A 15,636-nucleotide genomic window follows, 5' to 3' on the forward strand; every position below is an offset into this window, starting at 1 on the left:
GGGTTATGAGGACTTTGCCTCCTACGGAGAGAGAGAGAGAGATAGAGAGAGAGAGAGAGAGCAGGTGCGTGAGAGAGCAAGAGGTGGAGACAGAGTGAGGGCGAGAGGGGGGAGATGGAGAGAAAGAAGGAGAGAGAGGGAGAGCTGCGTGAGAGGAGAGGGACGGGTGAGAGGGAGAGAGACTGAGGGAGAGAGAAGGCAATGATGTAAGGGACGAGGAGAGAGGGAGATTTAAAGAATGGTAGTTAGGGGTAGAGGGACTGATAGAAAAGGGGATCAGAGGAAGAGAAGTAGTCAGAGTGAGAATCAGAGAGAGTGACCGGCCTGTAGTTTTATAAAATGTGTTACACCTTCAAACGGATCAATCAGAATAGTTATAAAAACATGACAGATGAGATCAACCCAGCAAAATCAGAGAGTTCTAAAAGCACGGGAGATGAGGAGGGAGAGAGAGAGGGAGCGAAGGAAAGGGAGAGCTGCACTTCAGGAACCTTTTTGCCTGTGAGGTGTTCTTCGCACACCCTCCCAAATTTTACACTTTAATGAGAAACCTCAATGCCAGAACTGAGGTGTCCAAGAAAAAGAAAATACCATTAAAAGTTAAGGTCCCCACTTTTGTGGAGGGTGGTTCTAAAAAAATCCAATGAAGCGTTGGCTGTGTGAGAGGGTAGAGGTGAGACACCGCTTTAGAGCTGAGGAAAGGAACACAGCCGCGGGCTAGGATGACAGCGCCCCGGGAAGACGGGGCGAGAGAGATGGAGATAAGAAGGGAACTGCCGAGAGAGAGAGAGAGAGAGAGAAGGGGAAAGAGAATCTTCAACACCTGTCACAACACTACTGATTCCACTCCAGTCCAGAAACTGCATAGCTCAGTGTCCTGGCACTGCCAGTCAAAACAAACACAGAGGGGCTGTGAGTTTATGGGGGAAGGTGTGGGGAGGGGAGGGGAGGGGAGGCACAGCTTCATTACAGGGGCTGGGTGAGAGAGAGAGAGAGAGAGAGAGGGGGAGAGAGAGGGAGAGAGAGAGAGAGAGAGAGAGAGAGAGAGAGAGAGCGAGGTCAGCAGCACGGCCTGCAGTCCATCTCCGAGCCGCAGCCTCCCAGCGCTTTTACAAACGCTGTCGATCCAGGAAGCCTGGAGTGCGAGCGAGAGGCAGCGGTTTCCTGTTCAGGCGGGAGTTCATGCGTGCTGCATATGGACGTTTGTTCTTTCTGTGTCGTTCGTTCACTGTCGTGATTATATACACTGTGTTTATATGCGTAAAGAATAATTTAATTAGTTATTTATTCAGTAACTACATTCAGGAGAGAGCCACACTCAATGTGTTTTGTTAAGATGAGGGGTGTGGTGGGTTGGAAACCAGTGGTAAAATGGTGAAAGTATTGTGGCGATGGTAGGCTTGATTGGGTGCTTTTTCAGAATGGAGAAATATGAGTTTGAGCCAGCAGAAACACTGACACGCACACACACGCGCGCGCACAAAAACTCCACCTGTTACAAGTTTGTAGGCCAGTGTGTGGCTGTGAATAATCTATTCTGGCTGACTTGTAATCTTGGACCGAGGCACATACCCCCCCCCCCCCCATCTGAGCTGCAAGCTGTTTGCTGCGTTCCTCAGTGAAGGGAGCTGTGGTGCTGCTCTGTGTGATGGTGCTGCGTGTCTCCCCGCGCTGGCGGCTAGCCCGCGTCAGCCTGCGTCAGCCCCGATGAGCTCGCCGCTCCGTCGCGACGCCGTTTCTCCCGCTGACCCGGTGTTACCGCGCGCGGCCGCGGTCGGGCCCTCGTTTCGCCCACCCGCGACCCCCCCCCCCCCCCCAAACCAGCGGGATCGACCCCCCTGGCCCCCGATTGCCTAGCAACGGCGGCTCGCCGCGCCGCGTGGTCCGCAAAGCTCTCTGCTCTCGTCTGAAGTTAAACGAGGCCTGCGGGCCGAGGCAGGCGGAGCTCAGGATCGGACCAATAGGGGCTCGTGCTTTTGTGATCTCATCCCTGTGACTTCTCTCATGATCACCTTTGTGTGGGTGTGGATGGGGGCAAGGGGCAGGGGATATGCTATAGAGGGATACACTGTGGGGGGGCTATGCTGTCAGTGTGGGTTGGTGGGGGGGGGGGGGGGTGTAGGCTGTGAGTGTGGGTGGGCCGGGCAGCGGTCTAATGGAGGGATGGCCCACGGTCTGTGTCCCCTCAAAGCCAGGATGAAAAGAGAAGGCCAGGTCCTGATGCTACGCTCTCCCACAGGCCGGGCTGTTAAATATTAATACAGCACTGCTCTGCTTCACACACTGATCATCCTGTGACCTTACAGCTGCAGGTGGGACCTGCTGAAAAACTACAGCTTCCTCTGCCCTCCCCTCCCCCCCCCCTCCCCCGTACCCCCTATGTGACTAATTACTGCGACAGCACTGAGGCTAGCAGCGACTCTCTCTCTCTCTTACACACGCACACACACACACTCTCTCTCACACATGCGCAGACACTCTCTCACGCACACACACGCACACCTTCTCCTTCACACACACACACGCTCACTCTCTCACGCACACACACGCACACCTTCTCCTTCACACACACACACGCACACTCTCACACGCTCACGCACACACCCTCTCCTTCACACACACACACACACATGCACACACACACACACTCTCATGCACACACAGACACACACACAGACACACACACGCACACACACACACACACACACACACACACACACACACACACGCGCACACTCTGTCTCACACATGCGCAGACACTCTCTCACGCACACACACGCACACCTTCTCCTTCACACACACACACGCACACACACACACACACACACACACTCTCTCTATCCGTAGCGCATGCAGTAATGGGCCCGTAGGGGAACACCGGTGTTGATGGGGAAAAAGTAAGACGATGAAATCCGCTGGCTTACAAGCGCACAGGAAATCAATCAGTCACGAGCCTGCCTTTTCTCATTGCTTTAATACCAACGTTATTACCTGTATGACTCCTAAACTCCAAACATAAACCTTGCACGGCTGATGTACTGTCATGGGGGGGCATCGCTAAACGCGTTCCAGGAAGGAGGTTCCTAAGAACCTGATTCCCCCAACAGCCTCGTTATAAGCAGTCTGTGTGTGTCTGTCAATAATCTGTGATTTAATCTGTATTTATTTAAGCAGTGGAGAATGTAGCAAGCTGCCATAGAATCCACTCAGCTCTCCATCTCTCTTTCTCTCTCTCCCTCCATCTCTGTCCCTGCACACTTTTTCTTCACCACTTTTTTCCTCCCTCTCTCCATCTGCCTCCTCTTTTCACCCCACAATGTCTGATTCCCTGTCTCCTTCACTCACTCCCCAGCTCCCTCTCTCACCCTCTCTCTCTAATCACAGATATCACTGTCCCCTCAGTAGCTGAAGCTCTCAGTAGTGTGTTAGAATCTCAGTGTCAGACTATGGGTGTCACACTCTCTGTGTTAGACTCTCAGTGTTAGACTCTGTGTCACACTCTCTGTGTTAGACTCTGTGTCATACGCTTAGTGTTAGACTCTGGATGTGAGACTCTGTTAGACTCGGAGTTTCCATGGTGTGACTGTGCATCTTGCTGACCCAGGCTACACTCTGTCAGCAGCAAATTGGCGCATTTCAGAGACTCCTACACTCAGCTGGGCTGCTGGATTCCTCTCAGTCTCAGTTCCCCTATTCCAAACAGACTCTCCACACAGGACTACATAGCATCTTCCACCTCTGAGTCTCAGTCATAGTCCCTTATTCCAAACAGATCCCCACACGACTTATACACCACTCAGTCTCAGTCTAGTCCCTATCCAACAGACTTCCACACAGAGAAGCATATTTCATGAGCCATCCTTTTGAAACTATGGTAACACTTTCGGGAAAAAAAAAAAAAATATTTTTTTTTAATTTCTTAAAATTACTTCTGTGAATGTTCTTCTTGATGACACATTGGAGAGGCAACAGAGTGACTGGTCATCAACCCTTTTCAGTCAGTGGCTTAATTTACCGCTGGTGTTTTTTTTCCGAACTTCGTCCTTGGAGACGCAGTGATGTCTGGTCTTAAAGCACAGTCTGCTCTTAAAGCGCAGTTCAGTGGGCGGCCGGTAATAACTCGAAGGTCTTGCGGTGCTTGCGCCTAATTTGTCGCTCTTCGCGCGGCTCTCGCCGAACAGACACACACAGCGGCTTTGCTCCTGAGATCCAGGAGACAGAACTGCGGGGTAGGATGAAAGAAGAGCTACCTTCCCTGCTCCTCAAGCCTGCTTTGACCCCCCCCACCTGTTCTCCTTGAGTCAGTACTGATCTCCTGGCTCCGGCCCCCCACCCACATGCCCTCAGCATAATCAGAGAGTGCTCAGTGCTTGATGAACCGATAACAACCGGTAACTTTGTGATTCATGTGCACCTGTTACAGCTCGTTTTTCTCCTCCTTACAGCTTAATTATCCCGAATCTATAGTTACCGAAATGTAAGACAAATTGTAATGTTTTTTTTCAACGGCATAGGGCCAAAGAGACGTTTTCCACTTGGTTCCTTTTACGATGCATCGCTTGTGGGTCTTCATCCTTTTGAGAGCGCTGTGATTGATTGAACGGCGGACTGAGTAGCATGGAGGACACGCCCCTGTGCTGAGTCACAGCAGGGCAGATTGATTGATTGACAGAGCGGGCGCAGGGAGGAGTGGGAGGAGGGGAGGGACTGCTTTTAAGGCTGATTAATGGAGCTGCTTCCCGAAATTAAGGACATTGGGACAGGCTTAAATTTGCAGTGACACAATTTATTGGCTTGTGTTCTTTTAACCCTTTTTGAAGAATTTTCACGTCGGTGTTCTAGAACTCCGTTGCATTCAATTACCAGCATCGATTGTTACATCAGCATTAGAATGCTCAGGTTAAATTCTAAGGACACATTTGTGATCTTACACCTTTAAAGGGTTAAAGGGGGAGGGTGCTGTCGCCGGAGTGCACCCTGAGGCGACAGGCGGACGTGGTGGGTTCTGGCACAGGCCCTCTCTTTCTTTATCAAGATCTGACTCTTTTCTCTTTATTCTGTGTAGGCAAGCTTCAGACCAGCCCCCCGCCCCTGCCCACCACCTTCGGCTGTGACGCCAGCTAATAGTTATTTTCTGCGAATTTCCCTTTTGTGTCTCTGAGAACCCGTACGCAATTATTCCTTTTTGTGTATTTCCTAAATATAGCTCCTAATTACTCTTGTGTTTCATCAGGTCCACGTTCACAAAGACGATTCAAGCACACGCAATTCAGCCTGCGCAGAGTGTTTGCAGGCAAGTGTTGTATGATGGGTAATGGGTGGACGTGATGAAACCGAGTTCAGTCTGTAAAGTGCCTTACTCAAGTGTACAACAGCAGGAAACATGGAAAACTGTTGTGCTGGTCGCTGTTGAAGTCTGGTGTGCTAAAAATGCAAAAGAATGTAAAGTAATGAAATGGAACTCCCATGAAATAGCCAGGCTGAAATATGTTAAAAGTCAAACTAATAAACTAAGCACTAATAAACCTGAAAGTGTACCGAATCTGCACACACACTTACACATGTACAAATATACGCATTTATTTGTGTATATATAGTATATAAGTGGCATTTACCAGGCTTGGTCTTCACCTCAAGGAGCTAACTGTACCTGTAGTTGTACTGCGGGTGTGCATGATGGGAACTTGGGTTCAAAACAAGGTACAATTGATACGACGGTATAAAAGCATACTTTTACACTTTTACCACACGACCGACTTCCAGCATCAGCCCCCAAGGACGTTGGGATGCTTTGAAATGCGGGAGGCTGCAGCGAGGGACGTAGCCTCCGCTAGGAGAGTGACTCATTCCTGTGCGGAAGCGGGCCTTCGGAGGGCCGTTCAGTTTGCCTGCGTTGCCACGGCGCCGCGCCGCGTACGCTTGTCCGTCCTGTCGAGCTCCGCTCGGGAACGTGAGAAAGGAAACGGCGACCGGGCGTCACGCGTCGCTCTGAGCTGAACTAACAGCGGAGTTTTTTTTTCCCCCCCTCTTTTCTCATCCTTCGCAGTCCTCATTTAGGTTCGACAGTCGCCTTTTAGAAAACGCGTAGCCGTTCGCTGTTAGTCATGGATCTATTCAGCCTTCTCTATTGATTGCTCACTGTTCACTCGCGCGCGTGCTCACATACAGTTTTTCCACGCTATTTAAGTTTCCAAAGGAGTAAACATTAGAAAAAACATTTTATAAAATGGCTGGAAATTTGCCCTCATAAAAACATTAGAGGTGAATGATGCATTTTCTCAGAACAGCTTAGTCATTCTGGCATAAGGACAGAGGTGGAGAATTCAGGTTCAGAACATAGAAGTTCTCCTCAGTATTTTGTTCACATCGTCCGGATTTGCTAATTAGCACAGTTTCTTCAGCCAGGAGGTAGAGCTAATCAGTGAAATGAGATGGCTGAGTTCATGGGTGGAAGAAACACATGGCAAGACTTTTAACTTTCTGACCCCTGGACTTTCCGCCCCTGAGTATGGAGGACACACAGAGCTCCTGGTGTTATATACCACACACCCCACATGGCGCTTTACACACAAACATATCTGACCCTAGAGCAGGTAACTCTCACCTGGGTGAGAGGGCGTGTGGGTATGGACACACTGACTCTGCGCCGGTAACTCTCACCTGGGTGAGAGGATGTGTGGGTACGAACACACAGACTCTGCGGAAGACCTCCTGGCTGCTCTGAGAGAGAAGTAGGTGTGTGAACTCCTCGTGTGAATCCTGACAGCCGCGCGTTGGGGAAACCGAACTGTGATAACAGGCCTTGCACGTTTGAATTAAAGAGCTCTATATTCCTCCTTCTCTAAATGGAGTCATGCTGTATGAGGTAATTGTTATCCCAGCCTGTTTTTCTTACGCTGTACCTTGCGTACTGTTGAACAGCGGTGTCAAATCTTATCCAAAAAGGGGCGGTGTGGGTGCAGGTTCCACTTGATTTAAGACCATGATTAGTTTAAAGGTTACATCAGGTGTTGTAGTGCTGGGCTAGAACAAAAACCTGCACCCACACTGGGAAGGTGAAGAGGTTTGTTTGTGCTCTTACTGTATAATATATGCAATTATATGCAATGTAAATGCAATCTTATTCCATTTCATTTTACTACTGGTGGAGGGAACATTCAAAACGTTGATATATAATGTAATGCAATCTAATATATAATCCATAATATGTCATTTCTGTAAATAACGGAACACAGAAAAGGGTGGATTTAATAAAACACGTCTCCGCCTCTCGGCAGTTTATCTGGTGCGCTTGTCATTGCTGCAGGAGAGTGATTTACCTCAGCCTGCAGTAATGCCGTGGGGGCGGGGCGGTAATGAGCTTGTGTGCTTCTGCCCCACCCCTGCTCCCCTTGTGGCCGATCAGAGTATTACAAAAAGAAGCCAAAAGTCTGATCTTAATCAGTGAGGCATGTGACATCTTTGCTCTTTCTCTCCCCCCCCCCCCCCACTCTCACTCCTTCTCGGACGTCCCTCTCTGTCACTCTCTCTCTCTTTCTCTTTTATCTGGGCGGAATATTTATTGGTATGATATATTTTTCTGTCTCTCTCTCTCTCTTGCTGTGTGAGAGACTGGAGATGAGATGCAGGGAGGTGACAGCTGTCAGCTTTTACAGGCCCTGGCTGATCGGTGTGCCAGGTGACAGTCCTGTTTCCTGTTTGATTTCCTCCGCTCACCCCGCAACCTGTCACGCCCCTTCCTCCCCCCGCCGGCAACGCCGTTCCCTCCTCTTCCTCTTTCCTACCGCCGGAGAAGCTCGCTGCTAAATTTACTCTCAAATCCTCAAGCTCCTCGAAGCAAGGCACCGCTAAATTAGGCAAACGAAGTGAAAATCCCACGGATGAGGACTGCCGTGGCAACCGCTCGACAGACAGGGGAAGGAAATGTTCGCCGACTGTGAGAGGAGTGTGGCACAGAGAGAGAGAGAAAGAGAGTGAGAGAGAGAGAGAGCGATATCTTGTTTCCATCTCATAAGCCAGTTCTGCTCCCTCAGAAGCAGAGCCCAGCGGCTCAGTGTCCAGGAGGTTGTGAGTTTCCAAGTCCCTGCCCTTTGAGCAGGACTCTGCATGTGAATGTTCAACACTCTTCCCAAACACTCCGGCGAAGACAAAGCTGTGAGCCCGTGCCCACTTGCATTAACATCTCCTAACAACAGCACTCAGAAAGGTTAAGATTACCCTGGTTTGTACTCCTATATTTGGAAAAGCCCAGTGCGTTGATAGGCCTGATTCATTGCTGGAAGCCCTGTGTGAATGTGGGAGAGCAGAGGCGGGTGCTAACAGGGTGAGGGCTGTAACAGGCTGTCAGAGGCATCGCTAACGCAGCGTTAGCGCCAGGAGTCGCCCGGGCAGACCTCGGCACACACCTGTAAGAGCACATTTAGAGAAACTCCCGACAGGAGGATGAGTCAGACGGTCTGGCCTCATTACAGCGCGTTTTAAAATAATCCGGTCTGCCACCTTGTCTCTCGCTGTTGATCCGGGTTAGCAATATGCCAGTGAGAGCTAGCGCCGGCTAGCTGTGCGATCTGCACAGTGGTATGGGAGATCTTCAGCTTTTGGGTGGCTGGGGATGGAGGGGGTTGAGGATGACACTGAAGGTCAGTAACACACACACACAGACACACGCATGGGCACACACACGCACGGCACACACACACGCGCGCGCGCATGCACACGTGCGCAAAAACAGCATTTTTCCTTTCTTGGCTCACATAGTGAACTCACGTCATGACAGCAGGGGAGAATCGAAGCTCACAGCACTTTTTCCTGAATGTTCCGTGTCAGCTCCCATTCTGCCAGGTGCGCGTCTCTCCCGCTCGCGAGTGTGAGAACTGCAAAGCAGAAGGGTGCTGTCCCTCAACCCCACACCGCCCCCCCACCCCCCCCCCCAAAGTACCTCCACCCTGCTGAACACTCGCTTTACGATAAGCTCCCAGCACGTGCATCACAGACATTCAGCGGAAGAACCAATCCCGAGGCACGCTAAAACCATGTTACCGCGGCAACAGAACATTAACGTTGATAAAATAGAGAGCAGAGAGCGTAATCGCTTTATTGTGGTGGGGATATTTTTGGGGTTGGCAAATTGCTTTTATTTCATGTTTTACAGTACCGTGCTTGCTCTCGCTCCAGGATATGACAGGGATGTGGAATTTTGGATGAGTGGTAGGCTCCCCTCCTGTGAGATCAGTGCTGGCACCAAACTGTAGCGGCACAGACGGAATTACCGATATGAGGAAAATCCAGGGATTTAAAGCTGAGGAGTGGGATTAGACCAGGATTAGACCAGGATTAGACCAGGCCCAACCATGGAGGATCTGACTGGTGATCCGCGGTAGTTCCCACTCTGTTGCTTTGTAATCTGTAATCTCAACTAGCAGTTCTGGAACCGGACTGGAAGTGGAAGGCTACAGTCTTTGTACCGGGCAACAGTCTCTGCGACATCTTTCCAGGAGGCATCTTCACCTGGCAGTCCAGGGGCCGCACCCCCATAATCATACGCCTCACAATCACAGAATGATACAGGATCACCAGGAATGATCCGAAACCGAGTCCACGTACGTGACATCAGAGTGTGTGTGCACGTGACCGTATGCGTGTGTGTGTGTGTGTGTGTGTGTGTGCACGTGACCGTATGCGTGTGTGTGTGTGTGCGCACGTGCCTGTGCGTGTGAGCGCGTGCATGCGTGAGAGTTTTCGAGCGCCCCCTGGAGGCTCCACGTGTGCGATAATTCTCCAGGGGTCCGCTCAGAAGATGAACGGCAGTGCAGTTAATCCCTTAAATCTCCCAGAAATCCATTCCAGGCTCCCGCTGAGACAAGGAGGCCCCATTCGTCAGAGGGCAGCTACCGGGAGACTCACTAAACGGCCAAAACAAATGAGGACCTTTAGCAGAGGCGCGATAAGGGCGCATGGGGGTGGCTCCATCAGCGAGAGACAGAGAGAGAGGGAGAGAGTGAGAGAGAGTGTGTGTGTGTAGAGGGAGAGAGAGAGAGGTGTGTGTGTGTGTGAGAGAGAGAGGAGGTGGTTAGGAGAGAAGAAAGAAGAGGGGTAGGAGGAGATGAGAGGAGAAAGATGTGTGTGTGGAGAGAGAGGGAGAGGAAGAGTGTGGTGGGAGAGAGAAGAAAGAGAGATAGAGAGGAGATGAAGGAAAGAGAAGGCGAGAAGATGGAAGGAATGGGAGAATAGGGGAAGAGAAGGAGAAAGCAAGGGATAGAGAGAGGATGATAGAAGAGAGGGACTGATACACGGAAAGAGAAGGGAGAGGAAAAATAAAGGATGGAGAAATGGAAGTTGCGGAGGAGAAGGAGCGAAAGCGAGAGAGACGGAAAAAGGGAAAGAGTGAGAGACCCTCATCCACAGAACAGTAAACCCATGCTAACAAAACGTCCTCCAGTGACTTGTAAAAAAGGTCAATGTGACACCTTTCTGAGGGGAATTGATGCTACAGCTTTTCATTACTTTCCTGAAAGGAGAATATGTGAGCAAACAAGCGTGCACACACACACACACACACACCCCTCACCCTCTCATACGCTCTCACACACGCACACTTGCGCACACACACACGCAGGCTCGCAGGCTCACACACACATGCACATAAACTCACCCACACACAGACACACACACTCGCAGTCTCACACACACATACACAAATTCACTCACCCACACACACACACGACACTCGCAGGCTCACACACACACACACACATGCACACATTCAGGGACAGGGTGCCCATTTGGTGTGTTGGTGTGGGGGATGGCCCTGGTAACTTGGCTGTTTGCTGTTCAGATAAAATTAGAAAATGTCCTCTCCACCAGGTGGTCCTCGCCCTATGGTGCAGTAGCTGACTTTAAACTCTGCCCATGTGCTCATGAATATTCATGAACGGGCCCAGCAGGCACCTGACAGGCAGTTTAACTCTTTACCTCCCTGGTGCCATTTTCCAGAAGACTGTCAAACACTCTCGCTGCCCTCACCTGTGAGGCTCCACTCAATCTCAGCGGAGGGAGAAGGGGGAGGAGCACATGTATGTACATTTGCTGAATTATATTTTAAATGTTTTTTTTTTTTTTTTTTTAGCAAGAAAAAAGTTGTAAAGGCAAACTTGTTGGCTTGCCTCAGGCTACTATTCTGGAAAGCCTTTGAAAAATGATTGGTACAAAATTCTATAAGTCACTCAGCCTGTTCACAGTGGTTAATTTATCTCTGATTACCATCAAGAGGAGGTCCCATCCCAGACAGGTTGTGCCCACCCTGACCCCCCCACCCCCTCTAAGCAAGATCAGTGACACTCACATGCGCACGCGCGTGCACACACACACACACACACACACACACACACACACACACACACACACGCACTCACACAACCACGCGTGCGTGCGCACACATCTTATCTCAGTCTGTTCCTGTGTAAGCCGGAGTGAGTGAGTGAGACTTCGTTAGGAACGTGCGATCTCAGTTTGCTTGATCACACTTGAGAAATGTGTACTGTGTTGTCACCGGGGGGTGGGGAGCAAGAGGAGAAGGGTTCTATCTGTAGATACATAACTGCAGTTGCTGCGTTGAGCACCTCTTTTGTAGCGAACGCTATGCTGCGTTGATGGACCGCCGTGTTCTAAGACAGGAGGCAGGGCCGTTTGGTTTCTCAGTGCATGCATCCAAGACCTAAATGTTGGTGTCACGAATCGGAGGATTGATCCACTGTTGGGATTAATATGAAGGGGAGGTTGTCGATGGAAAAGTGGGGGGGGGGGGGGGGGTTGCTTTACAGTGATGAGAGGGAGCAGACACATGCTGGCACTCAATAGAGATTATGGCAAAAGGACAGCCACACAAAATAGTGTGCGCGCGTGTGTGTGTGTCTGTGGTGTGTTAGTGTGTGTGTGTGTCTGTGGTGTGCTTGTGTGTAGGGTGTGTGTGTGTGTGTAGGTTGTGTGTGTGCATGTGCGTAAAGAGTGTCCTTGCATTCTATTCACAGAGCTTTGTGTTGGCAGAACCCATTTATATCCACCTTGTATTTTCCATAAGCAGGCGCACACCCACGCACGCTCGCACCCACGTACACATGACACATACGTGTTCACACACGTTAGCTAGCCGCTACGCGCAATCAATAAATCTACCTTGAACCCAAGCGGACACTTTCTCAGAGGTCAGAACTGGGCATGTGCAGAGATGTCGTGTCAGACCCCTTAATGCCCTAAATAGCGATGGGATTGGAACAAATCGATGTGAGTGGATGTGGGGCTTAACGCTGGACAGGGTGAGGGGCGGTCGGAGCAGTGCAAACACAGGAAAACACATCGCTGTGTGACCCCCCCTCCTCCCATCAGCCAGGCCTCGCACGCTTAAGGAATTCGGGATTTCAACAGACTGCGCTGCCTCCATGCTAGAAAGGCTGTTTTATTTTGGGAAGGTTGGTGGTGGAGGTGGGGGTGGGCGGGGGGTTGAGGGGGTTGCAGTTTTGGGTGTTGACTGGCACACAGTTTGTTTTTCACCTGCTTTTGCTTTTAGTTCTTGTTTAAAAAGTGAGCTTGAGAACGTGCTGAAGTGCCGAAGCTGTCAGTGAAAAGTGCCACACCAGCACCGTTTTGATCATGCATGTATTCTGTCGCCCAAGCATCACTCTGTGTGTGCCAGAGAAACAAACCAAGCAGAAGCTGACTGCAGCATCCCTGTCACACAACGTGACAAGCAGCCCATCACTGTCCTGTCTGCGTGTCTGAAGACACACCTAACATTTAAAAATTATTTGGGGCACGTTGGTTATGTTTATGGTCTGAAATAATTAAATTATACGTGTTTGATTGTCTGCATATGTGTGTGTGTGTGAGGGAGAGAGTGAGTGAGCAGGTTTGTGTGTATGTCTGCGTAAGGGATATTGTGAGTGTATTTGCATATGAGGAATATTTTTTGTGTGTGTGTGTGCGTGCATGCATGTGTGTGGTGTCTGTGTCAGTGTAAGTCTGTGTGTATGAGAAATATTGTATGTATGTGTTTGTTTATGTCTGTGTTTGTGTGTGTGTACTGTATACATTTATATAATCCATGCTTTGTACGAGTGTATCTGCACGGTTGTGTGTGTGTGTGTGTGTGTGTGTGTGTGTCTGTGTCTCTTGAACCACTGACCCAGGAGCACTACTGTTCCTCTCGCTTAGCTACAGCCCCATGTCTCTGCATGATGTGCATGTGAACGTTATTCCCCCGGCACCTGGGCTCACCGGCACAGGGTCAGCAATCCAGTGCACCAGAAGGACACGGTTTGTTGTGCAAGGGCCCAGGGGATCAGGGAATGGGCTGGGTGTGTGGGGGTGAGGCGCGTGGGGGGTAGGGTGCGGAACCACGGAGGAATACCCCCGTCTCTCAGCCTCTCTTCAAGCCTAGGAAGCCGTGACGGATTAGCTTAGCCCAGCTTTACTTCACTAGCAACGCATTAAGCGCTAAATCAACTACGGCCGGACAGCTACAGCGCTAACAGTGTGTTACAGCTCCATCACGAGGGAGCTGCGGTCTAGTTTGGAGTTTGTTTACCTTTTTCTTCTATGGTAAATCACGGGCACTCGCTGCGCTGGTGAAGGAGCTGTTTCAGTCAAGGTGGTGATTGGGTGAAACAGGTCATTATATGCTTCACTGAAATGAAAGCCTGCGGGCATATACCTCTATCACTTGCAAAATATCACTTGCAAAATTGCCTTGATCTAAGGTTTTTATTGTTTTTATTTATTTCTCATTTCTTACTTATTACTTACTTTTCTATTACTTTGGCTGCATGTTATAGTAGGCCAGAAGCTAGGCCATCAGTGTGACTTCATGCATGATTACATCACATGATTAGAATCTATGTATTGTTTGGATATAGACAGTGTATGAGCCAAAATGGACTGAATGGCCCGTTCTCGTGTATAAGTTAAAATATTTTGATGTTCAGATAATTTGTATGACACACGCTCCAAATCATCTTCACATTTTCACACCAGTGCTTTCCATTTGTTCTGCTGAATACCTGAACTGATGAATAAATTCAGGTTCTGCACCTTTCTCAAGGCTACAGCAGTATTTTACCCCCCTGGGAGTTAAACCAGCAAAAAGAAGGAAAGTTCCCTAACCCTTAATATGACAGTTAGCCCAGCACAAATATGTCTGCCAAAAAGTTTGAGTTCTTTACAATTCAGGTCTGTACAAGGTGCAGTAGAGGTCACAGTTTGGTAACTATAGCTTTAAAGTGTGTCTGATTTAAAAGTGCTTTAACCACTACTCAACCTCCCCATCCCACACTGGTACATGGACCATTAAACGTTGTGAAAATGAAAGCGTTTTATATATACAACCCCTGCTTGAGCTGAATAATTAGCCCTGGCTGCATGCCATTTAAATGCCCTCGATTCCAAAGCAGAGCACCCTTCAAATGTGAAAAAAGTGCCCCCCCCCCCCACTTGACTCCCTTTATCTGAAGCGGGTAAACTTGTCCCGGATTTAAAAAGAAAAAAGGAACGCACCACGCCTGTTGCATAAGCACGTGTTTCCAGGACAGATGGCACGTGAAACGGGCCACAACGAGAAACCTTCACCGTTTGTTTCTGTTCTTTTTTTGAATAGAAGAAGAAGAAGAAGAAACGGCAATAAAAAGATGTGATGCAAGAATCCAAGGGCACAGTCTCGAAGGAGAGAACGTGAAAGAAGAAGAGTCCCAAGCGGTGGCAAAGAGGAAAAGGTAAATGTGGTCATTGCCTTGCCTCGATAGCATAGCAGTGAGAGACTCTCTCACTCGGTGTGTTTTTTCGTTTGAAGCCCTTGGGCAGATGAGACTCACTCTGTTAGTTCGTTACTTAATCTGAAAGAGCCTCTTATTCCTTATTAAAGCCCTTATCCTGTTTTTCTTTTGTGCAGCACGAGAGCTCACTGCGCAGAATGTAAATAGTAAATGAGCACATAAAAGATAAGAGCTTCCAGCTGCATAAAAATGCCCGACAGACCAGACGGTTGTGGCCCAGTGATCAATAGGTGTGGTTCAGTAATGTTCAGTGGCTAATAGGTGTGCTTCAGCAACATACTTGTTCGGTTCCAAATTGGGAGAAAAGGGGAGGGGGGGGAGGGAAGGTGTTGAGGATTTGTTTTTTTATATTGGTTGCTCAGTTATACCAGTCCCATAGCAGTGTGTTGGAAGATGTAATAAGTACTTATGGTGTCAGAAAGAAAAATGACTCCATAAAAAGTGACCCATACGTAAGTTTTTCTATTATAGAAATGGGACCCCACTGATAGAATGCAAGTATTTATTAAATTTCATAACCTACAATAGATTCATTTAAACAAATTTTTGTGTATATGGAAAATTGACCCCAATCCAAAAAACCTAGAGTACAATACATGGGCCATTTTTCTTCGCTTTGAAAAATTGACTTTCCAAAATAAATATGACAGCTGCCAATTTAATATAGGACAACAGCAATGGCTGTTGGCTCAATAATTAACAGGAGCCAAGTGTTTTTTTAAAAAAAAATTTTAGATATAGGATTCAATCACAATACAGTGAAAGCTGAATCACTATGGACACCAGGGGGCGTGCAGATGGGGAGGACTTGATAGGG

General features: G+C 49.0%; 1 protein-coding gene and 1 long non-coding RNA gene across 5 annotated transcripts in view; one reads left to right on the forward strand and one right to left on the reverse strand.

Moving 5' to 3' along the window:
• The window catches only part of LOC135242860 (ras-related protein Rab-26-like), an 87,706-nt gene that overhangs the window by 57,918 nt on the left and 14,152 nt on the right, over nt 1-15,636 (reverse strand). The gene's annotated exons all lie outside the window — the stretch shown is intronic.
• LOC135242864 (uncharacterized) overlaps nt 1-15,636 on the forward strand; it is a 101,157-nt gene that overhangs the window by 33,623 nt on the left and 51,898 nt on the right. For both annotated transcript variants that reach the window (XR_010326490.1, XR_010326491.1), the window contains exon 2: nt 14,651-14,759. This is a non-coding gene — a long non-coding RNA (uncharacterized LOC135242864). The remainder of the gene's footprint in view (nt 1-14,650; nt 14,760-15,636) is intronic.

The sequence above is a fragment of the Anguilla rostrata genome, chromosome 17 (genome assembly GCF_018555375.3).
Source record: "Anguilla rostrata isolate EN2019 chromosome 17, ASM1855537v3, whole genome shotgun sequence".
Classification (NCBI taxonomy): Eukaryota; Metazoa; Chordata; class Actinopteri; order Anguilliformes; family Anguillidae; genus Anguilla; species Anguilla rostrata.